This window comes from Dama dama, chromosome 13, assembly GCF_033118175.1.
Source record: "Dama dama isolate Ldn47 chromosome 13, ASM3311817v1, whole genome shotgun sequence".
NCBI classification, from domain to species: domain Eukaryota; kingdom Metazoa; phylum Chordata; class Mammalia; order Artiodactyla; family Cervidae; genus Dama; species Dama dama.
Window position 1 is genome coordinate 21,687,256 of NC_083693.1, and position 25,520 is coordinate 21,712,775.

Sequence of the window (25,520 nt, forward strand, 5' to 3'; positions counted from 1 at the left end):
CCTGGAGTAGTCAAATTCAGAAAGACGGAAAGCAGAATGGTGGTGGTTTCCAGGGTCTGTGGAGAGGAAAAGATGAGAAGCGCTTGTTGAACGGGTACAGAGTTTCAGTTCTGCAAGATGAAAAAGAGTTCTGGAGACAGATGGTAGTGATGGTTGCATAACATGAATGTACTTAATGCCATTGACCTGTATGCTCAGAAATGGTTAGGGAGGTAAATCTTATGTTTGTATATTTTCTGACAATCAAAACATTTTAATTTAGTTATAAAATTGATTTTTAAGCTTAGAGTGGATATATGGATCCATAAAATTACACCTTTTAAGAGGATATATTAGGTAAACTAGACAAGTGTTTCTGCAGCAGGGTCAAAATTTCCGGTGATCATGGATGTCACAGAAGAAAAACAGGAATGCAGGCAAGTGAGTTGTGGTGGAGGACGAGACAAGCTAGAGAAAGTACAGGACTCCCCAAGCAAAGGCCCTTCTCACTGCAGCCAAGGGATGTGCTGACACTCTGAGCTTTCAAGAGATGCTCCCAGCCCAAATATCTATGTGAAATTTCCACACACTGTCAATCAAACGAAAGTCACCCACAGGTCACTATTTTCAAGTCAATTTCCATAGTCATGTTTATTAAGTCAGTATATCAATATCAACGTATAGCTTCTAATTTGGATAAGACACTTGCTAAAACTTGACTAGAGGGACATTTTCTGCTTCTCTATAAATACTGATACTCACATTTATTATCACACAATGAAGACAGCTTTTTTCCCCCACAAAGGATTGTTTTTATACTAAAATTCTTGGGCTACGTTGTCAGTTTTGCTCTCTGGTTCCCTTCATGCTAGATTCTACAAATAGGCATAAAAATCAAATGCATTGTTTCAGGCCACATTTCCCTTAATTTTATGATTGTTCTCTGAGTGGTATCACCATGCAGAGCTCCTGATATTTAATACAAATCAGATACAAAGACCCTCCCTGCACTAATAAAAGGAAAAATACACAACTCCCAGTCCGCATCGTGGGGTATAAATTCACTTAAATTTGTTTGCAAGATTATTCCACAGTGTCAGTTCTTTAAAGACCCAGCAATTTGCCTTAATGTGTATTTAGATTCACACTATATTATAGAAAATCCACACAAAAACACATAGTTCATATCTTTCTCTACTAACTCCCCATGCATGCTCACCGCATGAAATTTTAAATTACCCCTTGATCACAGGTAAAGAACAGAATGCACAGTTTGCATAAGGTGACAGTCACATTAATATAAAGTATAAATGTACTACAAGCCCAGGGCATTTAGCACAGAATACACATTATTTTAGTGATATATTTGTACAGATACACACACATGGTGGACAGAAATATGAACCACTAATCTTCATCAATGCCACCATTAAAAATTAATTTTCTGATCTATGTAACCACCTGGAAAATGATTTATGATATAATTTTAAATGGAAAACACAAACTCTGAAATTGTACCTAACCTATGTTTGTAGCCCCAGAAAATGATACATTAAGTATGGACTAGGCCAGAAGTCCATATTTATACATATAAAAAAACTTAATGGCTAGTTTTTTCAATGCAGAGAATACTTGCTTTCTTCAAAAATTTTTAGTTTGTATTTACTTTAGTATTGACAACCTGCTGTCTGTGCAATCCACACAAAAATATGTACAACGTATTTTGTGGATGTGTGTGTCTGTCCTTTTCCCCAACATAAAGGAAAAGATCAACCCCAAATTATCTTGAATGACAGCTAGGTTTCTGAGGAACAGCTCAAATCAATTGATGGCAGCTGCCAGAAGAGCTGTTACTGCAAAGGATGCTGAGGCTCGGTGGGAAAGACGATGTCAACAGCATGAACATCTGCCCTGGGATTTGGAAGGGCAGATCGCTCCATGCCAGCGATTCGCCAACTCCGACTCGGCACTAACATAAAAAACATGGATTCTGTAGAAGGACCAAGAGCATTCTATGGCTTTCTGTAGAACAACCAACTCAAGAGGCCTTGGCAACTCAAAACATGGCATAACTAATGAGTTCTTATCTAACTAGATAACAATATAGAGAAGTCCATGCATACTATTTTCAATATTCTAAAACTAAACTCTTAAAAATGAACACAGTTGCTTCACTGACATGGCACAGACGTGTGCTCTGCAATCAGGATAGACACCTAGTTAACCTGTCTTATTATTAGGCGGCTGTAATTCCTACTTGTGCTTGCCTACATGCTCAGACCCTCAGTCATGTCTGACTCTTTGCAACCCTATGGACTGTAGTCCACCAGGCTCCTCTGTCCATGGAATTCTCCAGATAACAATAATGGAGTGGGTTGCCATGCCCTCTGCAGAGGATCTTCCCAACTCATGGATTGAATCCAGGTCTACTGCCTTGCAGGCAGATTCATTACCATCTGAGCCACCAGGTAAAGCCAATTCCTATTTATTTGCAAGAAAATGTTCTAATGTTTTGCCTCTACATAGTACAGAAGACTTCAAAGAGAGAAGAGCCCGAGTAAACATCTATTTACGAAACACATGGCTTGAGCACCATCTAAGTTTGGGGTTAATACTTTATTTAATAAATGTCTGCTTTCCTATAAGGTTATAACTCTGTATAACCCTTCTCTTCTACTGTAAAGGAGCAAAGGTACTGCCTTGTACTCAGAGTTAATCAACAAGAGATACAGAGGACCAGCTCAAGCCACAGTGGCAGGGTTGACATCACTCAGCGAGTTCCCTGACCATAAGGGGTTCTTGATTCAGACACCTGAACCCGTGCTAAGCCTCACTGGCTGCTTTCATTCATTTTCTATAAATATACAGGACAATTCAAACTTCAGAAAAAATAGAAAAAGGCTAAAAATAATCCACAGTTGAAAAGAGACTGAAAAAAAAAAGAGGAAGCTCTAATTTCCAGCAGGTGTCTTAACACCCGGGGGCAGAGTCTTGACCATGTGAGAACAGGGAAGGCTCGTGTGTCATTTACAGAAAGTTAGAGGCCAGGTGAAATCTCACATGGATTAGCCACGAGAGGAAAGTTCAAGTAAGCTCTGGGCTCACTAACCAGCCAGGATAATAGGAGAGTAAACACAGAAGAGCTCTTACTTGGGGCAAAGTTCAGTCGACGTGGGCCGTGTGCCAAGAGGAAACCTCACCAACCCACGGAGAACACCTGTCCAGGGAGAGGTCAGCATTTCCAGAATGCTCAGTTTTAGCAGGTCGAACACGAGTACCCTAATGAAGAGAACACTGCAGCAGCAGATCAAGGGGGAAGAAGACTCAGGAGAAAAATCTACTTCTGCTATATTGATTATGACAAAGCCTTTCACTGTGTAGATCACAGCAAAGTGGGGAAAATTCTTAAAGAGATGGTAATACCAGACCACCTGACCTACCTCCTGAGAAACCTGTATGCAGGTCAAGAAGCAACAGTTAGAACCGGGCATGGGACAACAGACTGGTTACAAATAGGGAAAGGAGAACGTCAAGGCTGTATATTGTCACCCTGCTTATTTAACTTATATGCAGAGTACATCATGAGAAACGCTGGGCTCGAAGAAGCACAAGCTGGAATCAAGATTGCCAGGAGAAATATCAATAACCTCATATATGCAGATGACACCACCCTTATGGCAAAAAACAAAGAGGAACTGAAGAGCCTCTTGATGAAAGTGAAAGAGGAGAGTGAAAAAGTTGGGTTAAAGCTCAACATTCAGAAAACAAAGACCATGGCATCTGATCCCATCACTTCATGGCAAATAGACAGGGAAACAATGGAAACAGTGTCAGACTTTATTTTGGGGGGCTCCAAAATCACTGCAGACAATGACTGAAGCCATGAAATTAAAAGATGCTTGCTCCTTGGAAGAAAACCTATGACCAACCTAGACAGCATATTAAAAAGCAGAGACATTCCTTTGCCAACTAAGGTCCATCTAATCAAAGCTATGGTTTTTCCAGTAGTCATGTATGGATGTGAGAGTTGGACTATAAAGAAAGCTGAGGGCCGAAGAATTGATGCTATGGTGTTGGAGAAGACTCTTGAGAGTCCCTTGGACTGCAAGGAGATCAAACCAGTCAATCCTAAAGGAAATAAGTCCTGAATATTCATTGGAAGGGCTGACACTGAAGCTGAAGCTCCAATACTTTGGCCCCCTGATGCAAAGAAGTGATTACTTGGAAAAGACCCTGATGCTGGGAAAAATTGAAGGCAGGAGGAGAAGGGGGTGACAGAGGATGAGATGGTTGGATGGCATCACCGACTGGATGGACATGAGTTTGAGCACGCTCCAGGAGATGGCAATGGACAGGGAAGCCTGGCATGGTACAATCCATGGGGTTACAAAGAGCTGGACACGACTGAGCGACTGGACTGAACTGAAACATTTAGGATGAAGGTCTAGGGAGCCTGCACTTTGGGGCAGTTACATAATCTGTTCTCCCCACTTATCAAACTCTGGCCCTTTCAGGTTCCAGATCGAGCATCACTTCCTTACAAGCCTGACCCTGACCCTAATCCAGACCCTGACCCTCTGGTATAAAGTTGCATTTCTGTACCATAATCTCCTGTCACACCTGGCATTCAGCATGGCCTTGATGATCAAAATCACCTCATCAGTTTGTTTACTTAGTCTCCCCCAACCACCTCCCATTCCCCGACCATAATTAAGTCCTCTGATGGGGCCGTATTGGCCAAGTCCACATCTGCATCTTCAGCACAAGAAGATGTGCCCCTTACCTGGCACGGGGCAGTTAAGTCTGGATGGATGGATGGGAGGAAGAAAGGGAAGAAGAAAGAAAGAAGAAAGGGGCTCAGAGGGCAACTCCTTCTACTGTATTGTGACTGAGTATTTTCCAGAACTCTAAGCCCACCTAGAAACCAGCATATTCCATCAACCTGAAAAGTCTGAAAGTGCTTTTAAGTTCTTTAATACATGTTTAATCATTAATTAAATAACATTGGGCAATATATTTATTGCTCTGTGATAAGGCCTGTTAGCAGGTTCCTGTACCATATTCAGAGGGTTAATTCAGTAACCACCACTAGTCCTGACACAGCCTCATTAGAGCCAGGCGTCACCTTGCTGAGAGGAAGAGCATGCACGTCGTCTCTGGCTTTCCCCACTCATTTCGTAAGGGAATGATCCACTGTTTATTAACTTTATAAAATCATGGCCAGCAAGCTGACAGTGAAGCCCTTGAGCTCCACCACAGGATGAAGCCCACGTAATTCATCTCTGAAACTCTCACCAAGAACTGCAAGATCCTAGCACTGGGCCTGACTACAAAAGCCTGCAAACCCAGCCCCCCTCATCTCTTCCCATCAATATTTGGATTTCAGTCATCTAAGATGCTCCTTAATCCTGAGGCTCTTGGAAACAGTGTCCCCCCAGCATGTTAGGATCAAGTAAAGATAACAAGTGAGGCTTCCAAGATGCGTTCATGAGGAATTGATATATGTGAACCTGATCACCCCTGAACTAATCCAAATGTCCAAATCAAGCGAAGAGAACTGTTGGAAATGAATTAAAATTCATCACACACACACACACAAACACACACACCAAGCACCCAGCAGTTCCTTGACTGATGAATGTTTTCAAGGAGGGATAAATTAAGAGTTTGGGATTGACATTTACACACTACTATATTTAAAATAGACAACCAGCAAAGACTACTGCATTGCACAGAGAACTATACTCAAGATTTTGTAATAACTTATAAGGGAAAAGAACTGATACATATATATGCATAACTGAGTCACTTTGCTATACACCAAAAACTAACATAATTTTGCTGTTGTTGTTCAGTCACTAAGTCATGTCCAATTCTTTAAGTCCCCATGGTCTGCAGCACGCCAAACCTCCCTGTCCTTCACCATCTGCCGGAGTTTGCTCAAACTCATGTCCACTGAGTCCATGACGCCATCCAGCCATCTCATCCTCTGTCACTCCCTTCTCCTTTTGCTCTCAATCTTTCCCAGAATCAGGTTTTTTTCCAGTGAGTCAGCTCTTGTTGTTTAATAAATCAACTATGCTTCAACTTTAAAAATAAACTAAAATATAGCTCAAAACAGAACTGTTAATATTAAAAAACTCTTTTAAAAAGGTTTTTAAAATACAGATTAATGACTGTTTCCCACACTCATGTGCAACATGCTTTATCTGAAGAATATATTTCTAAATCTCTCCATTGTGCACTACAGAGACATTTGCCCAGATCACAGAACCTTTTGTCTCGAAATACCCAAAGGAACCGCTCACTCTCAAAATGTAGTCAGCACACATTAGTATTTATAAAGCATTCCATTATAGCAGCATCTCTCAAATGAAAAGGTAAAGAACACTATTATCAATATTAAAACCATCCATCTTTTAAAAAGGCTACATCGATTTTCCCCACCACTCTGATTCCATCAATGCCAGTGTCAGCTCCATGAAGTGGCCACTATCATATAACAGCGTATATTGATAATTCCCAAGTGAACTTTCCTAATTTTCTATAGTCTCAACCCATGCACTATGCAACTCATTTACTAGGACATCAGCTAGGAAAAGGCTTGGAGTGATCAAAAGTACCCAAACCAGTCTTCCCACGGAGCTAACATACTGCAAGTGCATTTTTAAATATGAAGCAACTTTGAGGGTCTGTTAAGAAGGGCAAACAGGACACCCTCTGGTTCATTTCAGCTAAAATGAGCCTCCCCAGCGTGAATGTTAGGCTTCCAGGTGGCTCAGTGGTAAAGAATCTGCCTGCCAATGCAGGAGCCACAGGAGATGTGGGTTCGATCTCGGTCAGGAAGATCCCCTGGAGGAGGAAATGGCAACCCACTGCAGTATTCTTGCCTGGAGAATCCCATGGAAAGAGGAGCCTGGTGGGCTACAGTTCATGGGATCACAAAGAGTTGGACATGGCTGAGCCATCAGCAATGTTATAAAAACAACAGCAGTAGCAGCTACTGCAGCTATTCCATGAGGAGTACATGGGGCATTAGGTGCAATAGATATCATGTACCAACCGCTTTAAATATACTGTCGTTTAATCCCCACAACCCTATAGTGGAGGTGTGAAGTCCATTCCAAGACCATAGAAGCGGAGCCCAGAACCAAGGTCATCTCGGGAACCGAGTCTCTCTGTAACGTCTACTAGAAGCTCCTTGATCATCACCAGCAAGTTTCCAAATTAGGCAAAAATGCCCACTCCAGTAGTCACCCTATGGTGTCCTAACCAATCACTTAATGCCACCCTTCCGGGAGGAATTTTCTTAATCTGGAGGCTATAAAAATTGGCTATGCAGGAGATGCAGGTTCGATCTCTGGGTCGGGCAGGTTCCCTGGAGGAGGAAATGGCAACTCACTCCAGAATTCTTGCCTGGAAAATCCCATGGACAGAGGACCCGGGCAGCTACAGTCCCTGAGGTCACAAAGAGTTGGACACCAATAAGTGCACACACACACATCCCAGGAAACGACAAAAAGCGATGACTCTCCCTGGCCTGTCAGGAGATCAGCCTGCTACACTCTCAGCGCCCATATTATCTCTGCTCTTTGTTCTGAATAAACTCACTCCCTTCTGAAATGCTTTAGGGCTGGAAATTCTTTTCTGCCCACGCCTGGACTGCCATGGCAGTAAGCACCATTAGAAGCCTCAGTCACTGCCGGGTACACTAAGGCACAGAGAGTTTACACATCACAAAGCCGACACACAGCAGAGCCAAGATTCAGGTCCAGCGGCCCAACTCCACATTCCTGATCTTTACACCACCTTGCCCCCACTTTCTGTTACTTCACCTCCTGCCTCACAGTATCCAGTCCTAAAACAAGCAGCATTGCAAAGGGTCCTTCAGTCAAATTCCAGGCGGCCAGACTATGAAAGGAGCAGAGATCAACAGTGAGATGTCTCCTGGCGACCTCCACAAGCCTCTCAGGGTCACTGCCTCTCCATCCTTCCAAACTCAGATCACATTTTCCCTCTCCATCAGCCTGAACAGACCTCACCTGCCTTTAAAAATCCTCTCTGCTCCCAACAGGGTACTATTACTAATCTTTTCACAAAGATGGATCTTGACTCTGCAAGGAGATAAGTTTTATGAAACTTGGAACCAACTCCTATTTTCTCTCTTGCCCCATATAAACAGGAAATCATGGATAATCCTTTTTTCTTTCTTTTTTTCTACAACCAGAAAGGTAGCCATGTAAATTCAACAAAGCTATTGATTAGCTGTCACCTTCCAAAGACAGCCATCCAAGGTATTCTTTCATCCATATATATTTACAAAACATTGTCAGGTTTTCCCCAGGAATGGCTGCGCTTTCAACAAATCATACCATAATCACCAAGAAAATGCTAAATCCAGCACAGTCAATAGAACGTGTACATGACCAATATCTACTTTCTGCTCTCAAGACTTAATTAAAAATGCAAAAGGAAAAATACCTTAAAAGTTAAACTAAACATCCAAAATTTTTTTAAAAAGGAAAGGTGGTGTCTCATTTCTAAAGAGAATGGCCTCAAGTTGGATAAAAAATATCAAATTGAATAAATTGTACTGCTCCCTAAAATGTGTCTCCAGGTATTTTTTGAAATACTGTCATTTAGTACCAGCTCCTACTCATGCTTCCTGCCTTCCCTCTTCTTTTATTCTGGTTGGAAGAAAATGCAGAACAAAACATCAGCAGTAATGGGGTCTGATCTTCGGGTAAAAGCTCCCGTAACTTGTGGGCACTCACTCACCCAATCCTCTGCAGGCTTACTCATTACCAAGTAGTCAGACTTCCTCTTTTCCTTGAATAACAGGAATTTGCTGTTGTTGTTTAGTTGCTCTTTGCAACCCTATGGACTGCAGCCCACCAGACTCCTCTGTCCATGGGATTTCCCAGGCAAGAAGACTAGAATAGGTTGCCATTTCCTTCTCCAGAGGATCTTCCCAACCCAGGGACTGAACCCATGTCTCCTGTATTGGCAGGCAGATTCTTTACCACTGAGCCACCAGAGAAGCCCTAAGAGGAATTTATAAAGCACTTATTATTCACAAGGCACTCTTCAGGGATTATTATTATTAAGCATCACAGCAGTCCAAGGTAAGTATTTTCATCTCCATTTAAAAATAATGAGCCCGAGCTTTGGACATGATGAAGTCCTACAAATGTCAGAGAGGCTTCCAGGAAGGCCCACTGAGTAGACAGAATTTTGAAAACTTTTCTCTGCTTAATCATTTCAACTACCAGACACTGTAATGTTTCCGGATCTCGAATGGAGAAGATATTTGGCTGATAAAACCTAACAAAAGATACTAAAGACTTTTTAAAAGCTATAAAATGTTAAACAAATTCAAAGTATTTTTAATATTCTCATGTCCAAGGAGTTTTAATGACATCTTAAATACATTAATAAAAGACCTACCATCTCACCATCCAATTAACCATGGGGATATTTTTTCCACATGTGCCTTTAAGAAATTGTAATGATGCAGAGAGGCATGTAATGAAAAGTAACTCAGCCCGCCCCGACTAGACCATTTCCATAAAGTAACCACTAGTAAGTTTCTAGTGCTCATCTCCAAAACAACGAACAAATACACACACATCTGCACATACTGTGGGCTGCTGTGTCTAACCCCTGGTGACCCCGTGGACTGTGGTCCATGGGATTCTGTCCATGGGGTTCTCCAAGCAAGAATACTGGAGGGGGTTGCCATTTCCTTCTCCAGAGGATCTTCCTGACCCAGGGATCAAACCCACACCTCCCGCACTGCGGGCAGATGCTCTACCGTCTTGAGCCACCGGGGAAGCTCACTCATACACTTGCACATAGTAACAGTGATACGTGTATGTGTAAAAGGGGTTTTGCTCTACACTGTTTCACACCCTACTTTGTCACGTAACATTAAAAGCAACCATAAAATCTGCTTTCTAAGTTCTCACTCAGTTAGCCCTGACTCATAGTCACTACCAAAAAAACATTTCAAGGCCAGGTTGTTGGTTTTCCAACTGGTTAGATTCAGGATGTTATTACACCAAAGAACTATCAAAATCACACCGACAAGACATCCAGAACTGGTCAGCAAAATCTGCATTAAAAAAAAAAAAAAAAAACCAGTTTAACCAAAGCACCAACCTCTCTCTCCTGACATATATGAATGTCGGCATGGTTTCCAACTGGAATGAATGCAGATGACCTTGATGAGTGTTCTGTTCAAAAGCACAGGGCGCCGTGTGCAGGACTTCAGTCGGCAGGGTGCTAAGGAGCCCTCCTTACGCCCTCTCCATCCCGACTGCCACCACGTCAACTGCATCAGCTGCTATCACATCCCACGAGGCCAGACTCAAAGTCCACTAGAGGAGGTTACCTAGGTGATGTGTCAGAAGCCCCCAGGGGGACACGCAGAATGTCCAGCACAAGTCACTCCAGTTTCCCCAAGACCACATCAAACAAAACATCAACCTTGTCGGCGTACTATGGACCCTCGAAAGATCTATTTGACAAATGCATCTAATGCTTAGCAGTGAACGAATGAGTAACAAAAAAGCATTAATCACTTGCTCAGCAGGAATTTTATCCAAAGTTTGAAATGTCAACATCTGTATGTATTTAAAAGCTCACATCAATTTAAAACCACAAGAATACCAGGAGGCAGTTCTCCTGTAAACATTCAAGAATGACGCAAGGTGTTTAGTGGAAGGGACCACATGCTTTACTCCACAAATCTATGACAACAATTGCATATTTTATGCATCACTCGAGTCAGATAAAGGAGAGAGACCCTTTCAAAATATCCAACTTTGTGTATTCGTAATCTTTGGGCAAGAAACTGCTCTGAAGGGATGTATTTATCAAACCATGTCAAATTCATCCTCAGAGGAGGGTCTAGCAGAATTCCAGGGCTTCATGGCTGCGCTGAAAGCAGCCTCTGAGGTGAAAGGCTTCCACTCCGCCTTCACCCTGGGATGAGAGGACCAGCTGCTTCCAATCCCAGGATGCAGGGAAATTCCTGGAGTTTTATTCGGAACAGACTCTAGTCTTGTGGTTAAACAGCTTCACTGGGAAGCGAGGCAGAGTAGAATGGTTGAAAGCACTGGATGGAATGGAATAGTTGGGAAAAAAGGAACATGCCATCCCGGTGGGGGTTCCTGGGCTTCTCTGAGTCTCAATGTTTGCTTCTATTAAACAGGGATGACCCTCACCTAGGAGGGGCTCCCCAGGCAGCTCAGGGGTTAAGAATCCACCTGCCAATGCAGGAGACCCAAGAGGTGTGGGTTCGATCCCTGGGTTGGGGAGATCCTCTGGAGTAGGAAATGGCAAACCACTTGAGAATCTCATGGACTGAGGAGCCTGGTGGGCTATAGTCCGTGGAGCTGCAAAGAGTTGGGCAGAGTTGAGCACACACGCATACTACCTAGGAGGGTCCATGACAAGATTAGAATAAATAAAATAATGCTGCCACCTAACAAACTCAGCAATAGCAGGCTGCTGGTACATTAAATGAAATATAGCAGCTGAGCCTGTATGTCCTAAAAACTAGGAAAAGCCAAAAACATCTTCCATTCAAGAAAAAAAAAAAAAACGCTGCCAATGAAAAGGCACATATTGGCCAATGAACCCTAAAACTACGCAATAAATTAGTGACTTAGGATCTTGAGCTTATGGTGATAAAGACAAAAATGACTTAAGACTGGAAGTTGGAAAGGAAGTAATTAATAGAGCAACTCAATACTACGCTGTTCTTAATGACCAGGGCTAGGCCTCTTGTGTTTAAACTTTTATCTGTGTGTATCTCACACACAGAGTTCATGACATTTAAAAAACAATTTGTCATGTACTTTTTCAGTTCTGCTATCTCTTCTGGTTCAAATACTAACACAGGAAACTTCCTGGGAACGTTCTTTCTCATTCTTGGCTAAAGCTAAGTATCTCTGTGCCAGCTCACCTGATATTAAACAGAGTGAAAGAAATTTCAGAGAAATTCTACTTATTTCAACATGCCTAAAATATGGAAGGCAACTTCTGCAAAAACATTTTAACAAGGTCCTGAAACAATATATAAGATATACCCATTTGAATGCAGAGTTCCAAAGAATAGCAAGGAGAGATAAGAAAGCCTTCCTCAGCGATCAATGCAAAGAAATAGAGGAAAACAACAGAATGGGAAAGACTAGAGATCTCTTCAAGAAAATTAGAGATACCAAGGGAACATTTCATTCCTAAGATGGGCACAATAAAGGACAGAAATGGTATGGACCTAACAGAAGCAGAAGATATTAAGAAAAGGTGGCAAGAAAACACAGAAGAACTATACAAAAAAGATCTTCATGACCCAGATAACCATGATGGTGTGATCACTCACCTAGAGCCAGACATCCTGGAAAGCAAAGTCAAGTGGGCCTTAGGAAGCATCACTACGAACAAAGCTAGTGGAGGTGATGGAATTCCAGTTTAACTATTTCAAATCCTAAAAGATGACGCTGTGAAAGTGTTGCACTCAATGTGCCAACAAATTTGGAAAACTCAGCAGTGGCCACAGGACTGGAAAAGGTCAGTTTTAATTCCAATCCCAAAGAAAGGCAATGCCAAAGAAATGTTCAAATTACTGCACAATTGCACTCATCTCACATACTAGCAAAGTAATGATCAAAATTCTCCAAGCCAGGCTTCAACAGTACGTGAACTGTGAACTTCCAGATGTTCAAGCTGGATTTAGCAATTGCAGAGGAACCAGAGGTCAAATTGCCAACATCCATTGGATCATCGAAAAAGCAAGAGAATTCCAGAAAAACATCTATTTCTGCTTTATTGACTATGCCAAAGCCTTTGACTGTGTAAATCACAACAGACTGTGGAAAATTCTTAAAGAGCTGAGAATACCAGACCACCTTACCTGCTTCCTAAAAAATCTGTATGCAGATCAGGAGGCAACAGTTAGAACTGGACATGGAAAAACAGACTGGTTCCAAATAGGGAAAGGAGTACGTCAAGGCTGTATACGGTCACCCTGCTTATTTAACTTACATGCAGAGTACATCGTGAGAAATGCTGGGCTGAATGAAGCACAAGCTGGAATCAAGACTGTCGGGAGAAATATCAATAACCTCAGATATGCAGGTGACACCACCCTTATGGCAGAAAGTGAAGAAGAACTAAAGAGCCTCTTGATGAAAGTGAAAGAGAAGAGTGAAAAAGCTGGCTTAAAACTCAACATTCAGAAAACAAAGATCACGGCACCTGATCCCATCACTTCACGGCAAATAGATGGAGAAATCATGGATATAGTGACAGACTATTTTTCCGGCTCCAAAATCACTGCAGATGGTGACTGCAGCCATGAAATTAAAAGACGCTTACTCCTTGGAAGGAAAGTTATGACCAACCTATACAGCATAGTAAAAAGCAGAGACATTACTTTGCCAACAAAGGTCCGTCTAGTCAAAGCTATGGTTTTTCCAGTAGTCATGTATGGATGTGAGAGTTGGACTATAAAGAAAGCTGAGTGCTGAAAAATGGATGCATTTGAACTGTGGTGTTGGAGAAGACTCTTGAGAGTCCCTTGGACTGCAAGGAGATCCAACCAGTCCATCCTAAAGAAGATCAGTCCTGGGTGTTCATTTGAACGACTGATGTTGAGGCTGAAGCTGAAACTCCAATACTCATTGGCCACCTGATGCAAAGAACTGACTCACTGGAAAAGACCCTGATGCCAGGAAAGATTGAAGGCTGGAGGAGAAGGGAACAACAGAGGATGAGATGGCTGGATGGCATCACCGACACAATGGACATGAGTTTGAGTAAACTCCGGGAGTTGGTGATGGACAGGGAGGCCTGGTGTGCTGCGGTTCATGGAGTCGCAAAGAGTCGGACAGGACTGAGCGACTGAACTGAACTGAAACAGTGAACTAGGTAGGAAGAAACCCGCATAACAGAAGAGGAGATAAGGAAAGGGGTGGAGGGACTCTGTGGAGGTAAAGAGTCAGAGAAGATGAGGATATTGAATTTCAGAGCATGATCCTGCAACAGACAAGAAACTGTAGGACAAAGATTAATAGATACACCGTACCGGACATTTTGTTACCAATGAGAGGGTAAACAAGCCTCTAAATCTCTAGGCCCCAAACTGTCATAGGGGCCATGCAGCAGAGAAAGGGCTGAAACCATAAAAGCATTTCCAGACTACAAACCTATACAGCTACACTAATTTATATATTTAAATATAATCTTCCATATTATGCAAGACTATCATATCCCAATAATGCCGGTTACTGTTCAAGTAATACAATGTTCTTCTCTGACATACTACCTAAGTTTTCAGACTAACCCTGAACTTCTTTCATAACGCTAAAAATGGTACACCCTCACAACCAAAACCAGAAAGTATTACACAATCATTATTTGTTTGTGGTTTCATTTGACTTTGGGAGGCTTGGAGGGTTTGTGTTGTTCTTTGCTTCTGCCCCTTAGCTCTGGACATAGTCATGGTCACAGAGACGTAAGTTCAATACTTTTGGTTTTTCCTGATCGGTTCATAGGTCTCTCATGAACATTCTTCTTTATTAGCTGATTTAAGTTGGAGGATGGTTGCTTTACAAAGTTGTGTCGGTTTCTGCTACTTAACACAGTGAATCAGCTCTGTGTATACATACATCCCCTCCTTCTTGGACCTCCCTCCTGTATCCCCAGCCCACTCGTCACAGAGCAGTGAGCGGAGCTCCCTGCACTATACGGCAGAGCACATCCATCCATCCCAATCTCCCAGTTCATCCTACCCACCACCACCATCTCCACACACCTGTTCCCTGCGTCTGCATCTCTATTCCTGCCCGGCAAACAGGTTCACCTGTACCATTTTCTTAGCTTCCACATACCTGCGTTAATATCAAGAGGAAAATTTAAAATCTGGCACCCAGCTAGAAATAACCTCATGCTCAGTTCTGCCTCTGCAACTCAGCTAGCTCCTTGCAAAGTCATGTAAGTTACATAGTTTTGGGAAGAAAGAAACTTGCAACAATGCTTGCAGCTGAAACTTACCTCACTCCCCTTGTCAGTTACCCAGCCCCTGTGCTCAGGCAAAATCATGTTTGTTTGTGTAAAGATCAGGCATCCCCCACTGCTTGTCCTAACCACCTGCATGCACGAAACCCCTACTCTGAACTAGCCTACTCACAGTCAGCACTGCCCACTAAAGTCTGGCGTCATGCACTGTCTATAAAAACTCTGTAACTCCTTTGTTTGGGGCCCAGAGCTGAAAGTGTTAACTCCTCTGGGCCCACCAGTGTAATAAACCTGAGTTCTCCAACTCTCCAAGTGTGGTGCTTGGTTTCCGGACAGACTTTACAACAAATATACAACATGTGTTTTGCTCTTTCTGACTTTCCCTCCATATGACAGGCCCCTCCATGTCTCTATAAATGACCCAATTTTGTTCCTTTTTATGACTGACTTTTAATGAACAGGCTATCCGAAACTTTCAGTTTCTCAAAAGCATCCATCCATCAGTTTCTCAAAACAATCTCTTTTTTCCAAATCTTCCTCCATGGCTGATGTGCCTGCCCATTCCTCCCGCTAAGCGCTGGCAATCCTGCCTCTGGAGGCCACCCTTCACTGCTTGCCTCCTATAACCCCTACCCCACCCGACCCCACCCCACCCCACTCCACGCCATGCCTCACCCTCACTTGGTGGTGGTTTCATCGCTAAGCTGTGCCCGACCCTTGCAACCCCATGTAGCCCACCAGGATCCTCTGTCCATGGGATTTCCCAGGCAAGAATACTGGAATGGGTTGCCATTTCCTTCCCCAGAGGATCTTCCCAACCCAGGGATTGAACTGAGGTCTCTCTGCATTGCAGGCATTTTGTTTACCAACTGAGCTATAAGGAAGGGCTACAGTATTCACCCGTCACGCTGCCTGACTTCCCCTCTAGGCTCTAAAGAGACAGGGCGCTCTCTGCTCTATTCACACGGAAAATTCTAGCACACAGCAAACATAATACACACTCATATACACAGCTTTTGGATAAAAGAACAAATATGTATTCCAGCTACTTTCTAACACATGTTTTAAACAAGCCTTCTGCTTAACTCTGAGTACCTAGAAAAACCTACATCCTTTATACAAAAGGATACATTCTGTATACAAAAATGTATACATCCTCTATACAAAAAGGAATCTTATAACATCTGTAGCAGCTACAAAACAGCCCTGGGCAATCTACATAATATATACAAACTACCTATATGTATGTGTGTGTGTATGTATGTGTACATGTATGTATATGTATGTGCTCAGTCGCTAAAGTTGTGTACGACTCTTTGCGACCCCATGGACTGTGGCCCACCAGGCTCCTCTGTCCAAGGGATTTTCCAGGCAAGACCACTGGAGTGGGTCACCACTTCCTCCTCCAGCGGATCTTCCGATGCCAGGGGCCGAACCCACATCTCCTGTGTCTCCTGCATTGACTGGTGGATTCTCTACCACAGCCCCATGTATATGTGTATATATATACAGCCTACCCAGGTGATACAGTTCATTTACAACAAACATGATACACATGAATGACAAATGAGTGTTTCTAACAACGCAGCATAACAAATTAAGAGGAAAGGTGGTGAGTCATTTTAACTTGTAACAGTAAGATGGGCTCAAAATCTGACCAAGCCCCCTGTCACTCACCCGTCCAGCCTGCTTTTCCGCACTGAGGGCCTCTTCCCACGGAGCAGAGCTCAGGCTATCATATATGCAAAAGGCCAGAGGGAGTAGATTCATCTCCACCCTGGAAAAAATGCGTGGAGGTAAACCTTGAGCATCTTCCACATCAAGGGAACTGGAGTGAATTGCTATCCCGCCCACCCAGGAGAAATGCTCACCTTCCTCCGTGAACATCTCCTCCCCACTCTCCTCAAGAGAGAACATATTTAGCTGTTGATATTATTCCATCCATTGGATTATTCAGTTCTCATGTCAGCTGCATTATTCTATCTGCCTACCCAAATCTCTACCTTTGAGCCATCCACACATTTCAAACTCACGGCATCCATTATTCTGTAGAGAACAGTCTTCTCTAGTCCTGTCCTATGCTCCTGGCACCAACCTTGTGGCCCAAGACACAGACCTCAGCCCTGACAATCCCTCTCACCACCCACATCCACCTGGTCACCTCTGTAATCTCCTATATCTCTCACAGATCCTTCCACACCTTCGCTTTCCTACTGCCTTAAACCATGCCCGATACATCACTTCTGAACTTTGACAATTTCTTAACTCCTCTCCTAATAACTCACTGCCAGAATTAGGGCATCTAACTCCACTCACCCGAGTTTTTTTCTGCTAGTCTGCAGGGATCGTGTCTGGCTGGTCACCACTGTATTTCTCTACAGTGCCTAAATGAATGCTGAGCACAACTGCGGAGGCAAAAATGACCAGATGAATGAATGACCACATGAGAAAGAGGGTCAGTACTCGCAGATTTAGATTCTACTGCCTGCCATAAGCTCAAATTGACAGTGTCTAAACGTCTGTCTCTGAAGCAGAGGTAAAAAGACATTAATCTGTGGCTCACACCCAAAGGTAAATCATCATTTCACACACTGCCACATGCACTCATAATATAAATATATATTCTTTTCATGCTGCCTGACATGTTGGAGCTATTTCATGATAAAATGTACAGAATCATGGAGAATGATCTTTCTTTCCCAGAAGGAAAAGAAAAACTATGAAAATGCAAAAGCACAGGTGTCCTAGATGCCTCCATCATCTTCAAGTCCTCCATGGCCTGAGGAGGGGGTCGGCTAATACCCAGATCAAATTCCAGAATCACCAAACAAGGCCACTTTCCACCATCCCCTACTGGGGAAATCCACGTGAGCCTGTCATTCAGCTGGGGAAAGAGGTGCTCCACGTTAGGTAATCATATATATGCAATCACGTCCACTTGCTTACGAAATGTCAAAGTTTGCAGTAAGACTGAAAGCCAACAACATTCTTCCTCTCTCATTGGGCATTGGTTCCCAAAAGAGAAACCTGTTCACCCTGAGTGGTCGGCAAACAGGGCCATGCCGAGACGACCCACGCCCACCTTCCAGACCTCTCCCACAAGACCAACACAAAACAAAGGCAGTGATGGCCTTCCCAGAGAGGGAAGGCGGGCACTGTAACCACACTGCCTGCCTTGGATCCTGGCTGAACCGGTGTGGCCTGGGACAACACCCTTGTCTGTCTGTGCTATGGCTTTCTCACATTTAAATAGAGCAATCTTCACATCCATCTCCACAGAGGATGGGACCTCAGGAAACAGCAACAGTTAACAGAAAGGCAGATGAGAAAGAGCCCAAGGGGAAAAAAGTAAACAGCAAGGTCCTACTATGTGGCATAGGGAAATATATCCAACTTCCTGTAATAAACCATAGTGGGGAAGAATATGATACAGTGTAATATGTATAATTGTATCACTCTGCTGTACATCAGAAACTAACAAAACACTGTAAATCAACTATATACTCCAATTTTTAAAAAAGGAAGCTGTGCTGTGCTTAGCAACACAGTCATGTCCGACTCTTTGAGATCCTATGGACTGTAGCCCGCCAGGCTCCTCTGTCCATGGGGATCCTCCAGGCTAGAATACTGCAGTGGGTTGCCAGGCCCTCCTCCAGAGGATCTTTCCAACCCAGGGAACAACCCAGGTCTCCCGCATTGCAGGCAGATTCTTACCCTCTGAGCTACCAGGGAAGTCCCCCCACCCCCTGTCAAAAAAAAAAAAAGAATCCAAATAAATAAATTTAAATAAATTACTGGAGTGATAATAGCGCTCAGGTGGTTGTTGCTGTTGAGTTGCTCAGTTGTGTCCAATTCTCTGAGATCAGGGGTTGCATTGATGATTAAAGGAATTAATATTTCTTATCACAATGCCTGGCATAATCTAAGTGCTCTATCAATATAACTATATTACAATAGTAATATATAAACCTTAGTACTAATCTCACGCCTCTCATCTTCCCAAGGGATTCTATGCCCTACCAGTTCTCTTAAACACTAAAAGCAATGGTTCTCAAACGTTATAGCCTGCACCTGAATCACCTGGGAGGCATCTTAAAACACCGACCACTGTGCCATAGACGCAGAGCTTCTGATTCAGGTGGCCTGGGATGGGGCCTGAGAACATGCATTTTTAACAAGTTAATCTCAGGGACATGGGGGCAGGTGCTACTGGTCTGGAAAGACTTGTGGAAAATTACTGACAACGGGGCTTCTCTGCATCAGTGGAGGACGGTGTATGGGTCCAAACTTCCAGGGCTTCCTATGACTGTCCACATATCTCCACCCATGATTCCAAACTCAACTCAAGCATCAGACCTCTGCACTGGCATGAACACCATACTGGAATCCATGAAAGCAGCTCCAGGGGACCAGGAGCTTCCCGACAATCAGAACCTGGCCTTACTCAGTGCACGGGACACAGAGAACCCTCAGTAAATGGCGACAGAGGATGAAAGCCGGAGCGCCAACAATCAAAGGCGTGCCTGGAGAACCAACTAAAATGGAAAGTCTCAGGGACCGACAGGAGCTTCCTCTCACAACTGTTTACTGGAAAGGAAGGGCCCTGAGACCACAATGAGCCCACGATCCCTTCACCCCAGCCAGCAGCTTTTCCACTCAGTGGACCATTCATTCTTGGCCTCCAACCACAACGGGTGCTCCCATGCTTTGAAGGTAAGGGAGCTTCAATTTCTGGTCTCTCACTGGCACTGCGCCACCCCCCCCCCCCCCCCCAGGGCTTCAAGCCTCTCACTAGGAGATGCTGAGTGTCCTCAGGGACAAGGTTGCAATCAGTAAGCATTTTTATGTAAGCATTTCTGGTAAAGGGCCCCAAAAGATCTCAGTAGAAACAAGAAAGCAATCACCAGCAAATGGTTGTAATTTTTTTCTGTTCTGGGTAAGTATTCACTTTCATGGCTAATTTGGTATTATTTTTCTTAATGAGGATCCCCTTACTGTTTACCTTTCAGGTGTCACAAAATCGGGAACTGCCCCCTTCACACCCCATGCACACACTTCTCCTTGGTCCTTTACCTTTTCTGTAAATTTCTCCAAAACATCATCCATCGTGCCCCTTCCTTACAGCATCTTAACCAAGCCAACCACACTTTTATAAACACCAGCCAGGTAGGACTTCAAATGCTTTTAAGAAGTTCAAGGTGTCTTGTCGATCTCGCTATCCAATGAAGATGGGGTGGGGGCGAAATGTGCCAAACACAATCCAGGCAGAGTATCTACCTGATCCTCCCAACACAGGCAAAAAGCCTCTCTTCAACAGAAAACTCTTTCTTCTACAGCTGAAGATAATTTCGATATGAAACCCCTCAATTTTCTTAGGTAATTACCAGCAATTGCAAGGAAGGTTTTAAGAAACCAAGTGCTCTCCATGCCAGAAGATAGTATTTAAAATTCTAAGTACTATTTTCATTCTCATCCTAAACAATATAATAACTTTAATTTGAAAATCACTTGTGCGGTTTACATGCACTTAAAGAAATCATCCGTTGAGCTGTTATGGATCATTCACTCAAAAGGCGAAATTGATATTTTAGGATTCTCTCCTAAATAAGCATGTTGGAGTACTCTGTACTTCTAGAGAGACATTTAAGGAAAAACAGATATACCTTTTAAAACAAATATTATATATATTCAGCTATGGTTATAGATTTATACATACACACAAAGTCCTTTCTAGGTGGCAACAGTGACCTCTATTTACCTGTAAACTCTGGGTAGAAATCAAGATGAAATACAGTAAAGCATATGAATAATATGAAAATTAGCTGATACTTCAATGTGTAATACACACAGGATACATATAAAGTTTTACTAATTTGCCCAGTTTGGCTATATTAGGTCCTTAAAAACATGCTAAGGAAGACACATAATAAATTTCATATTTTTTAAAATACTGTTCATCTTGTCCCAGATTAGTCCCAGTTTAACAACCCAAAGAGAATGAAAACAATGTTCGTTTTATTCACGATGACTTTCCCAGGCGACTCAGTGGCAAAAAATCCACCTGGCAAGCAGGAGACTTGAGTTTGATCCCTGGGTTGCAAAGTTCCCCTGGAAAAGGAAATGGCAACCCACTCTAGTATTCTCTCCTGGGAAATCCCAGGGGCACAGGAGCCTGGGGGGCGGGGCGGGGGCGGGCAACAGTCCATGGGGTCGCAGAGCCGGTCACAATGTAGCAGCTAAATGACAGCTTTAACTCTCAAGATGTGTAAATCTGAATGCTCATTTCTATTAAATCTGCATATTTACACTGTCTCACAGTAACTTGGAATAGTGAAAAAGCATGGATTCTGCACTCAGAAATATCCACACTCAACTCCCAGGTCCACCAGTTCCTGTGAACAAATTCCTGGATTTTTCCCTGCCTTAGTTTCTCATCTGTTCAGAGCTAGTAACATCTTCTTGGTGAATTTTATGCAACATTTTAAGTAAAGTGACTAGCATGGTGCTTGGTACAGAGCTGACTTTTCTTGAGAGTTCCATGGACTGCAAGGAGATCAAACAGGTCAGTCCTAAAGGAAATCAATTCTGAACATCCACTGGAAGGACTGATGCTGAAGCGCCAATCCTTTGGCCACCGTATGGGAAGAGTGGACTCATTGGAAAAGACCCTGATGCTGGGAAAGGCTGAGGGCTGGAGGAGAAGGGGGCAGCAGAGGATGAGATGCTTGGACGGCATTAAAGACTCAATGAACATGAGTTTTAGCAAACTCCGGGAGATGGTGGAGGACAGAGGAGCCTGGTGTTGCTGTCAGTGGAGTTGCAAAGCATCAGACACGACTTTGCGACTGAACAACAAAACTAACCTTATTTTAAGGATGGTTTGGAGAATCCTTGCCACTTTGGATGTGACCAGGCTAACGATAAATACTCTCGAAAGATTTTCATTTCCCCTACATTTAAAATGCTTATTACCAGAGATCAAAGAGGTGCCGCAAAGACAAAAGCACTATGTGCCACTGGCCCAAAAATTCCCTTTTGTTTCCACACCTGTGCTACTCACAGCACACCAGCCTGTGAGCTCTCCTAGAGCTTCCCCCCTTGACAGACGTGCAACTAACATCAGTTAAATTGAAATGCTGCTGATCCAAGCAAAAAGTGATTGCTAATGGAATCGAATCCATAGACCTGTTTGTGATTTGGTGCGTCGGTGAAGCAGGTTTTTCTAGAGTCCCCAGGTTCACCGCGAGGCTCTTCGGTAACTCCAAGTGCCCGATGCCGATGAAATTTCTAGAGCAGGCTCGGGTAAGCACCGAGGCACGGGTGAAATCCCCACACACCGCGCGCAAGTTGCTTCAGACGCTCTAATCCACTTCGTGGAAACCCAACCAGATTTACCAGCCATCAACGCACTATTTGCTTAACAAATGGACAGTGCGCTGGGGAACTAATTGCTGAAGCAATTGCCTCTCGAGTTCGCCACCACTGCCGCCGTATTTTTTTTTTTTTTTTTTTTTACTGTTACGAGACACTCTGTAACCTATACACAATTATCAGTGGGCTCTCTGCGCAAGGAACCCAAGGGGGTTCTCCGGGTTTCCGCGAAGGGGGCGCATCCAATCCCGCCCAAATGAGGGACTGGCCTCTTCAGAAAGGAGTCCCCAGGGAGACCAAACGTAGGTCCTTCAAAACGCAAAGAGATCCCGGGGCAGGCTGCCCTGCCCCGGTGCGCCCTCCCGCACCCCGATGCTTGGCGTACCTTTCTGACTCCTGAACCGGCAGCTCCACTGGCTTCCCTTCCCGGCCGCTCAGGATCCCAGGTTCTGTTGGCAGCGGACACCCCTGCCTTCCTCGCACGAGCAAGGAGCAGCCCGGTTGCCCCGCTCGCCCGCGCGGCTTCACCTGTCAGAGGCCGCGTCCCGGGAGCTGCAGAGGGGCCGGCGCGAGCCCCTTACCTGCGTGGGCCCAGCCACCCGGGCGGCTGCCGCCGCCACTCGCGAGCTCCAAGGGACGCGGCGGGGGCCGGGGCATCGCCCGGGGCAGCGCGACTTCCTCGGCCCCGCCTCCCGCCGGCCCCGCCTCCGCGCCCCGCCCCCGCCGGCCCCGCCTTCGCCCCCGCCCCCGCCGGCCCCGCCCCCGGAGCGGGAAGGCGGCCCAGCACCGCCCCGGAGCCGCATCCCTGGCGTCTCGGCGCCGGCGCCGCGCGGAGGAGCTCCGCGGGCTGCGGCAAGGAGCCTCTGCCGCCGGCTTCTGGCTCGGTGAAGAGCAAGCGGTTACGTTTATCTCCTTCGTCTGAGTTGATTCACAGGAAAAAGAAGATGTGTCCAAAAAGTCTGGTTAAGGGAGTTGAGATTCCTCGCGTTGTAGTGCAGGGAAGAACGAAGTGTGGACTAGTGTGGCTGGCAAATCTGTAATCGCTTAATTAATCGCTTGTCTCGCTGATGCGCACACCTTGTCTCTCCCTAAATGGCTCAGACGGTAAAGAATCGGCCTGCAATGCAGGAGACCTGGGTTAGATCCCTGGGTTGGGGAGATCCCCTGGAGGAGGGCTTGGCAAACTTCTCCAGTGTTCTTGCCTGGAGAATCCCATGGACAGAAGAGCCTGGTGGGCTACAGTCCGTGGGGTCGCAGAGAGTCGGACACGACTGAGCAGCAGCAGCAGAGGATCGGTAGGTGGGGAACCGCCTCCGTTTTTACCACGCAGACCCTAAGAGGTGCCGGAGGCAGGCGTCCCAGGAAACCCGTGCCCCATGCGCGCGATTGTGGCTGGAAGCCGGCCAATCAGATACACGGAGCTCCGTTTCTCATCTTTAAAGGTGAGGTGACAGTCTCAAGAGTCTCTTAAAGATGCCTAAGTGCGATGACTGGCACTAAGGCGTTGAGTCAACATTTGCTTTTGTTCCTTACCTGTGAATTTTTTCTACTTCTTCCTTTTCCTTTTCCTCCTGCTATAATCATGCACTGTATTTACTCTTTATCTCTGCCCTGTCACTTTCTTTTCTTATTAAGCCTTCATCTACTGGGCTCCGAGTCTGTGCGCTGCAAGGCTTTGGGTTCTTAGGAGATGTTCTGTAAGATCCCTGCCCGCTGGGAGGTCAGGAATTCACAAGACACCCCCCCCCCACCCACAAGAAAATAGCTTTGAAATTAGATACAAGAGAGTTAAACACGCTAAACTGGCTGTCAGACCGACCTGGCATTCTATAGGTTGTTGTGGGTCTGTGAGCTGGTGAGGAGTGTAATTGATGTAATTGGTGGCTTCGAAGAGCTCCACTGAGGCTGAAGTCAGAATGACCTCAAATCCAATCCTGGCTTGGCAACTGGTTGTGTAAGCAGTAACTTCACTTCAAGTCTGAAATTCAACTCTCCCTTAAAAAAAAAAAAAAAAAAAAAAACCAAAAAACAAAAAAACCTGGTATTAATGTAATAAACCTGCTTAGATCTGAGCAATGATTCATTTATATAAAGGACTTAGCACAGTGTTCTAGCCTATGTTTAAGCACTTAAGAGAGGTTAGGTGATGATAAGAGTAGGGTAGGAAATGGAGGCTGGGGAGATAAAAAGTTAGAAAAGGTGAAAACTTAGGAGGAAGTATTAGGAGTGCTGCCATCATGGTGAAAAGCACACTTCTCATTAACAGCTACTGGTGATGAACTAAACTGGTCACCAGTTTCTGTGCTTGGCATGAGACACGTGATCATGTTTAATGCTCAGAAACCTGAGAGAAAGTTCATAGCATCCCTCAGGTAAGATGAGGAAAGTTAACCTCAGAACCATGAAATAACCAGCCTGAAGGAATGAATCAAGTGAGCAGTGGAGTCAGAGAAACCTGAGGTAGGTGGCAAACCTGGGCTTTTTCCCTGTTTCCCAGAAAAGGAGGCGGGGCACTGTGTAGGAGAAATAGCAACCACACCTTTAAAGGAGACTAAGGATACAACCGAGTTAAAATAGTACATGAACTCACCCACACAAAAAGCTTTTTGCTTCTAAAACTCCTGCCACAGTGGAGTTCCTGTTCTGTGGTTCCTGCCGCCTAACCACAAGTTGAAAATGACTAACAGCATTTTTCAATCATTAAATGTTACAGAAAGGGAAATGTCGAAAGATCATAGAAATCTAAGGTCAAGTCTCTTCTCTCTCAACGCGGTACCCTCTTCTGTCCATCTTCCTTGAGTTTTGGGGTTTTTAATTGCCCATACATGTCATCTGCCTCTTTCTAATATATTTCACCCAGTGAATAAATAATCCTGTTGTTTTAACCAGTGTAACTTGGCTGCATAACCACAAACAGCACTTGGAACAGCAGTTGGACTCATTGTAAGTGGCTGATTTCGATACACTGTTGTTATAATGACTTTCTTGATTTTAAAAGGATTTGAACCAAGTCCTCTAGGCCCTGTTAACCCTGTCATAGTTCTTAAAAAAACAGAACTCCCTGCATTTTTTTTCCATTTTTCTTGGAGTATAGTGGCTTCACAAAGCTGTCTTAGTTTCTACTGCACAATAAAGTGAATCAGCAA

General features: G+C 44.3%; 1 protein-coding gene across 5 annotated transcripts in view; it reads right to left on the reverse strand.

Moving 5' to 3' along the window:
• Positions 1–23,014, reverse strand: part of MCTP2 (multiple C2 and transmembrane domain containing 2) — a 252,157-nt gene extending 229,143 nt beyond the window's left edge. For all 5 annotated transcript variants that reach the window (XR_009695391.1, XM_061158618.1, XM_061158619.1 and 2 more), the window contains exon 1: positions 22,760–23,014. The gene's annotated coding sequence lies outside the window, so the exon portion shown is untranslated. The remainder of the gene's footprint in view (positions 1–22,759) is intronic.
• Between the last annotated feature and the right edge of the window lie 2,506 nt (positions 23,015–25,520).